We start from the raw sequence: 6,850 nt of genomic DNA, 5'->3' as shown, positions 1-6,850 counted from the left end.
TCTGGTTTATTGTGAAGTAGGTTTATGGAGGTAAGTATAGTTGGGTCTGTGTGTGATTTAGTTACATTTGGAGTCAAGTAGACTGCAAGTTTAAATCATCAAAAGAAGTTAGGTGCTTGACATGCTAATGAGTAAACATGGATGCTGGCTTAGCTTGTAAGGCGTTAAGGGAATTTGCATTTTTGGATATATGAAGGGAGATTTGGATTTCAAAGGGTGTTTAGTCTGTTTACAACTAGCCAGATAAGCAAGGCTAAGGAATGTGTTTATTTCTCCCAAAGCTTACTGGAAATATTGGCACCATGAAAATTTTTATATTATGAGGAAGATGCAGTCTCAAAGACATATGAAACAATAGAATTTACATATTAAAAAGAAAATATAAAGAAGAATGAAAGGTTATGTGTGAGAAGGCCATGTAGGATCTATCTGGAGTGTGTGAAATAGCCTTAAATGAAGCCTTCAGCATTTGTGCATAAGTCTGCTGTCTAACTAAATGGAAGTTGGGGAAGAGCCATTTGGAATTCCACTGTCCAGGGTATTGTGTTAACTTGCTAAGTTTGTTTTAAATCTAAAATCTATTTTTGGACCATTGCCTTAAAGGGAACATATCTGGGAATCAGGTTAATTAGGAACTTTAGGAGTTATTATACTCATAATTGCAGTCTTATTTATGTATGTACATGACATCTTTTATTTTGTTTATAAATATTTTAATTTTTTTTAAAAATCTGTAAAGATCTTGGCGGGCTTATTACTTCTGAATTCAGTGCACACATCTCATAATAAATACATATTGTAAAACTGTTGTGATAGCGCAACCAAGTTTCCCTCGTGGATTTGGTCTGCCTGGCACACATCATCTGCCACATTATAACATTGTGAATAACACCAGGACTGAGAACACTACAGACAGGGTCTGTGAATAACACTAGTACTGGGAGAAATACAGATTGGGTCTGTGAATAACACTAGGACTGGACAAACCACAGGCAGTGACGCTGGCAGTGGGAATAATAACACAGGTAGTGGCACTGGGAGTGGGAATAAAACAAGAACTGGATTTAGCACAGGCGTCAGGGCTGGGAATTACACAAGTCAGACATTGACACTAGAATTTCAAATATCCCAGGTAGCCAGAATAATACTGAATAGGGTTATCACAGGCACAGGGGATGTTACTGGGACTGGGAATATCACAGGCAGTGGGAATAGCATTGGGACTATTAGTGACAGTGGAAATAATATTGGGACTGGGAATATCAAGGCAATGGGAATAACACAGTTGTTAACTATGGAAATGTGAAAATCACAGACAGTGGTAATAACATAGAATATGGAATGTAAATATCAGAAGAAGTCCAATGGCACGATGACTTTGATGGTTACTACCAGGTAGTGAAGATGTATTACGAGGCATGAGGTATTCAGCAACAAGAGCAGCGATGTTTTACACCATCTGGAAAGTTGCAGCCTTTTGCAGCATTGGATTCCGGTCATCTCCAAGTAGCTCCATCTTCGATGGTAGACTCTGTGTTGAGGTTATGGCCTATATTGCCTTCCTGCCTCTCCCTCTCCCTCTCCCATGCCATCCTGCTGCATGGAGTTCATGCTTCCCTGGCCATGAGATTGCCCTTCATCACCATTCATTCGTAATTCCTGAGATAATTCAGCAGTTTATGCCAACCTGCAGCAAGACCTGGACAACATTCAGGCTTGGGTTGATATGTGGAAAGTAACTTTGCACCACACAAGTGTCAGGCAATGACCATCCCCAAAAAGAGTGTCTAACCAACTCCCATTGACACGCAATGGCATTACCATTATTGAATCCCCCACCATCAATATCCTGGTTGTCACCATTGTTACGAAGATGTGCTTTTTTTTTTAAAAAAAGCTTCTAATTCTCCTTTCTCTGGCTGGATTTATTAAGGCAATGGAGAATTGCTAGCCAACCAGAGTGTACAACTTACATTTCACGCAAATGTGGTGAAAAGGGAACAGGTACCCAAGCACCCACTGAGGAGTGTGAAAGACCCAATCTCCTGTTGGATTTCACACAACCTTGAAACTCTTCAAAAGTTTCTGAGATGAGACATCAAAATGAAATCCTGTTCTACACAACAATGACAACAGCAGGCATTCCTCTGGAATATACAGCCAGCAGGACTTTTAAGAACTGTTTACCAAGCCAGACAGATCAGAGGCGAGACCAGATTGCTATACTGAAAAGCTGCAAAAAAGCTGTTTCTCTTTCTCTTTCTATTTCTCTTTCTCTTTCCATCTCTCTCTCTCTCTCTCTCAAGTATTGTGCCCAGATTTGCAAAGTAACCACCTTGAGAAGAGGAACATAATGTAAACCAAAATGTTTTGGGAATAAAACATGGAGATATGCTCCATACAACTACACCCAGAAAGACAACTGAACAAAACGGTCACAACGTGGAACCACCATACCAAGACCAGCCAGAGGACAGTTAACCGTATACTCCTTTGATTGTATATTTTCTTCACAAACTGTAAGATATCTTTAAGCCTATCCTCTTATTCTACCATCTGTATCAGTGTGCGTGCCTAGGGAACGTGTGTGATGCATGAGTGGTGTTTACAATCTACCTACTTTTTTAAATTCTGGAAGTAAGGTGACTAAGCTTATCTTGTTCTTTGTTTCAACTCAGAAAACTTGTCTGGCAAATTCTTTACAATTTGAAAGTGTACGTAGTAGGACCCCTGCAGTACTAGCAAAGCACATTCTCACTAAATTCACAAAAAACAAAACCCTGTTACAGTCAGAGTTGGAGTGGTATAATAGGGGAGTAATTTTTACTCCCCCCTCATGTGGCCGTAACACCATTAACCAGAAACTTAACTGGACCAGCCACATAAATGCTGTGGCTACGACAGCAGGTCAGAGGCTAGCTATTCTGCAGTGAATAATTCACCTTCTGATTCCCCAAAGCAACCCATCCACCACCTGAAAAAATCACTCCACTACCAAGGGAATGTGGCTGCAATGTGTACCATCAACAAGGTGCACTGCAGCAACTTGGCAAGGCCTCTTCAATAGCACATTACAAACACACGACCTCTACCACCTAGAAATACAAGGGTAGCAGGCACATTTGGATGCCACCATCCCTAAATTCCCCTCCAAGTCACACACCATCCTGACTTGAAAATATATCGCTGTTCATCATTGGGGGGGTCAAATTTTTTTAAAATTCAGTTATGGTATGTGGATGTCGCTGGCTAGTCCAAGATTTATTGCCCATCCCTAATTGCCCTTGAGAAGGTGGTAGTGAGTTGCCTTCTTGAATGCTGCAGTCCCTGTGCTGTAGGTATACCCACAGTGCTGTTAGGGACAGAATTCCAGGATTTTGACCCAGCAACAGTGAAGGAACAGCGATATATTTCCAAGTCAGGATGGCGAGTGGGTTGGAGGGGATCTTCCAGGTGGTGGCGTCCCAAGTATCTGTTGCCCATGTCCTTCTAGATGGTAGAGGTCATGGGTTTGGAAGATGCTGCCTAAGGAGCTTTGGTGAGTTTCTGCAATGCAGCATGTAGATGGTACACACTGCTGCCACTGTTCGAGAGTGATGAGGGAGTTAATGTTTGTGGAAGGGGTGTCAATCAAGTGGGCTGCTTTGTCCTGGATGGTGTCAAGCTTCTTGGATGTTGTTGGAGCTGCACTCATCCAGGCAAGTGGGGAGTATTCCATTACATTTCTGACTTGTGCCTTGTAGATGGCGGGCAGGCTTTGGGAAGTTTTGAAGTGAGTTACTCACGCAGGGTTCCTAGCCTCTGACCTGCTCTTGTAGCCACAGTATTTATATGGCTAGTCCAGTTCAGTTTCTGCTCAATGGTAACCGCCAGGATGTTGATACAAGGTGATGGTTAGATTCTCTCTTTTTGGAGATAGTCATTGCCTGACACTTGTGTGGTGTGAATGTTACTTGCCACTTGTCAGCCCAAGCCTGGATATTGTCCAGGTCTTGCTGCATTTGGACATGGACTGCTTCAGTATCTGAGGAGTCGCGAATGGTGCTGAACATTGTCCAATAATCATCAAACATTCCCACTTCTGACTTTATGTGGAAGGATGGTCATTGATGAAGCAGCTGAAGATGGTTGGGCCTAGGACACTACCCAGAGGAACTCTTGCAGTGATGTCATGCAAGTGAGATTATTGACCTCCAACAACCACAACCATCTACCTTTGTGCTAGGTATGACTCCAACCAGAGGAGAGTTTTCCCCCGATTCCCATTGACTCCAGTTTTGCTAGGGCTCCTTGATGCAACGCTCAGTCCAACGCTGCCTTGGTGTCAAGGGCAGTCACTCTCACCTCACCTCTGGAGTTCAGCTCTTCTGTCCATGTTTGAACCAAAGCTGTAATGAGGTCAGAAGCTGATTGGCCCTGGTGGAACCCAAAGTGAGCATCAGCGATCAGGCTAATGCTAAGTAAGTGCCGCTTGACAGCATTGTTGAAGATCTCTTCCATCATTTTACTGGTGATCGAGAGTAGACTGATGGGGTGGTAATTGGCTGGATTGGATTTGTCCTGCTTTTTGTGCACAGGGCATACCAGGGCAATTTTCCACATTGCCGAGTAGATGCCAGTGTTGTAGCTGTACTGGAACAGCTTGGCTAGGGGCGCGGCAAGTTCTGGAGCACAAGTCTTCAGTACCATTGCTGGAACATTGTTAGGAGCCATAGCCTTTGCAGTATTCAGTGCCTTCAGCCATTTCTTGATATCATATGAAGTGAATCAAATTGGCTGAAGACTGACATCTGTGATGCTGGGGTCCTCCAGAGGAGGCAGGGATGGATCATCCACAGTACTTCTGGCTGAAGACTGTTGTGAATGCTTCAGCCTTATCTTTTGCATTGATATGCTGGGCTCCTCCAATTTGAGGATGGGGATATTTGTGGAGTCTCCTCCTCCAGTGAGTTGTTTAATTGTCCACCACCATTCATGACTGGATGTGGCAGAACTGTGGAGCTTAGATCTGATCCATTGGTTGTGGAATTGCTTAGCTTTGTCTACATGCTGTTTGGCGTGCAAGTAGTCCTGTGTTGTAGCTTTACCAGGTTGACACCTCATTTTTAGGTATGCCTGTGCTGCTCCTGGCATGCCCTCCTGCACTCTTCATTGAACCAGGGTTGATCCCCTGGCTTGGTGGTAATGGTAGATTGGGGGATTTGCCGAGCCATGAGTTACAATTGTGGTTGAGTACAATTCTGCTGTTGCTGATGGTCCACACCACCTCATGAATGCCCAGTCTTGAATTGATAGATCAGTTCAAAATCTATCCCAGTTACACGGTGGTAGTGCCACACACCATGGAGGGTATGCTCAATGTGAAGATGGGACTTCATCTCCACAATGACTGTGCGGTGATCACTCCTACCTGTCATGGACAGATGCATCAGCGACAGGCAGGTCTGAGAGGATGAGGTCAAGTATGCATTTCCCTCTTGTTGTTTCCCTCACCGCCTGCCACAGACCCAGTCTACCAACTCTGTCCTTTAGGACTCGGCCAGCTCGGTCTGTGGTGGTGCTACTTGAGGCACTCTTGATGATGGATATTGAAGTCCCCCACCCAGAATACATTCTGCACCCTTGTCACCCTCAGTGCTTTCTCTAAGTGATGTTCAACATGGAGGAGCACTGATCCATCAGCTGAGGGTTGCGGGGCGGTGGGGAGGGGGGACGGGTAGTGGGTGCTGCGTTACATGGTAATCAGCAGGAGGTTTCCTTTCTCATGTTTGACCTGATGCCATGAGACGTCATGGGGTCCAGAGTTGATGTTGAGGACTCCCAGGGCAACTCACCCCTGACTGTATACCACTGAGGTGCCACCTCTGCTGGGTCTGGCCTGCCGGTGGGACGGGACATACCCAGGGATGATGATGGTGGTGTTTGGGACATGATCTTTACGGTATGATTCTGAGTATGACTACGTCAGGCTGTTGCTTGACTAGTCTGTGAGACTATGCTGAAACTCCCTGCCTAATAGGAATGTGGACGTATATTCACCGGACTACAGAAGTTCATCACCATCTTCTCATGGGCAATTAGGACAGAAGTGAGTTGAGGTATACCTCCTTCAGGGGAGTAAAAATGAGCCCCATTAAGGTTTCCTTCTGGGCCCTGAAGAAGTACTTCTGCTTAGGCCACAAGGAAACCAAAAAAAAATTTGAAACATCTTCTGGCTCTAGCTACTGTTCTTGGCAGGTATATGCTGGTTAGGGTTGCCAACTGTGATTAAATGTAATCCTGGATGTTTCATCCCATGATTTACCCCCATGCTCCAGCCATCTGTTGGCCAACGCACCCATCCTTGTGAAGCACTGTCTTCCTATGCCAACTGGAAAGAAAAAAGACTCATTACCCAATTGGATGATGCTTGACTGTCAGCCTAACAGCCTTTATTCCCCATTTTCAATATTTTTATATCTGGTAAAGGTAAATGTTCAAAGAATATGAAAAAAAAGCCATCTTTTTAATGTCCTGATGATTTTTCTCCAGGGTTGCACACAGCAGTGCCCTGGAGATTGATCTTCAATTCCTGGAGACTCCAGGCCAATCCTGGAGGGTTGGCAACAGTAGGGCTGGTGGAGAATCCTTCACTGCTCCCTCCACTCAGGTATCATGTTAATATGGCAGATGGGGGCCCAGGTGACATCATCAGATTCCGATCTGCATGTTAAAATAGTATCTCACCGGCTTGGATCAGGTGCCTTTGCTACATGTAATTTAAAAATGCAGTCAATCAGATCAGGGTGGGAAAGGAGTGGGTAATCCCCAAACTCCATTTTAACTGATTCCCATTACCTGGCTTCTGCAA

The sequence above is a fragment of the Cetorhinus maximus genome, chromosome 16 (genome assembly GCF_964194155.1).
Source record: "Cetorhinus maximus chromosome 16, sCetMax3.hap1.1, whole genome shotgun sequence".
Lineage (NCBI taxonomy): Eukaryota > Metazoa > Chordata > Chondrichthyes > Lamniformes > Cetorhinidae > Cetorhinus > Cetorhinus maximus.
Note: the sequence above shows the minus strand (reverse complement) of the source record.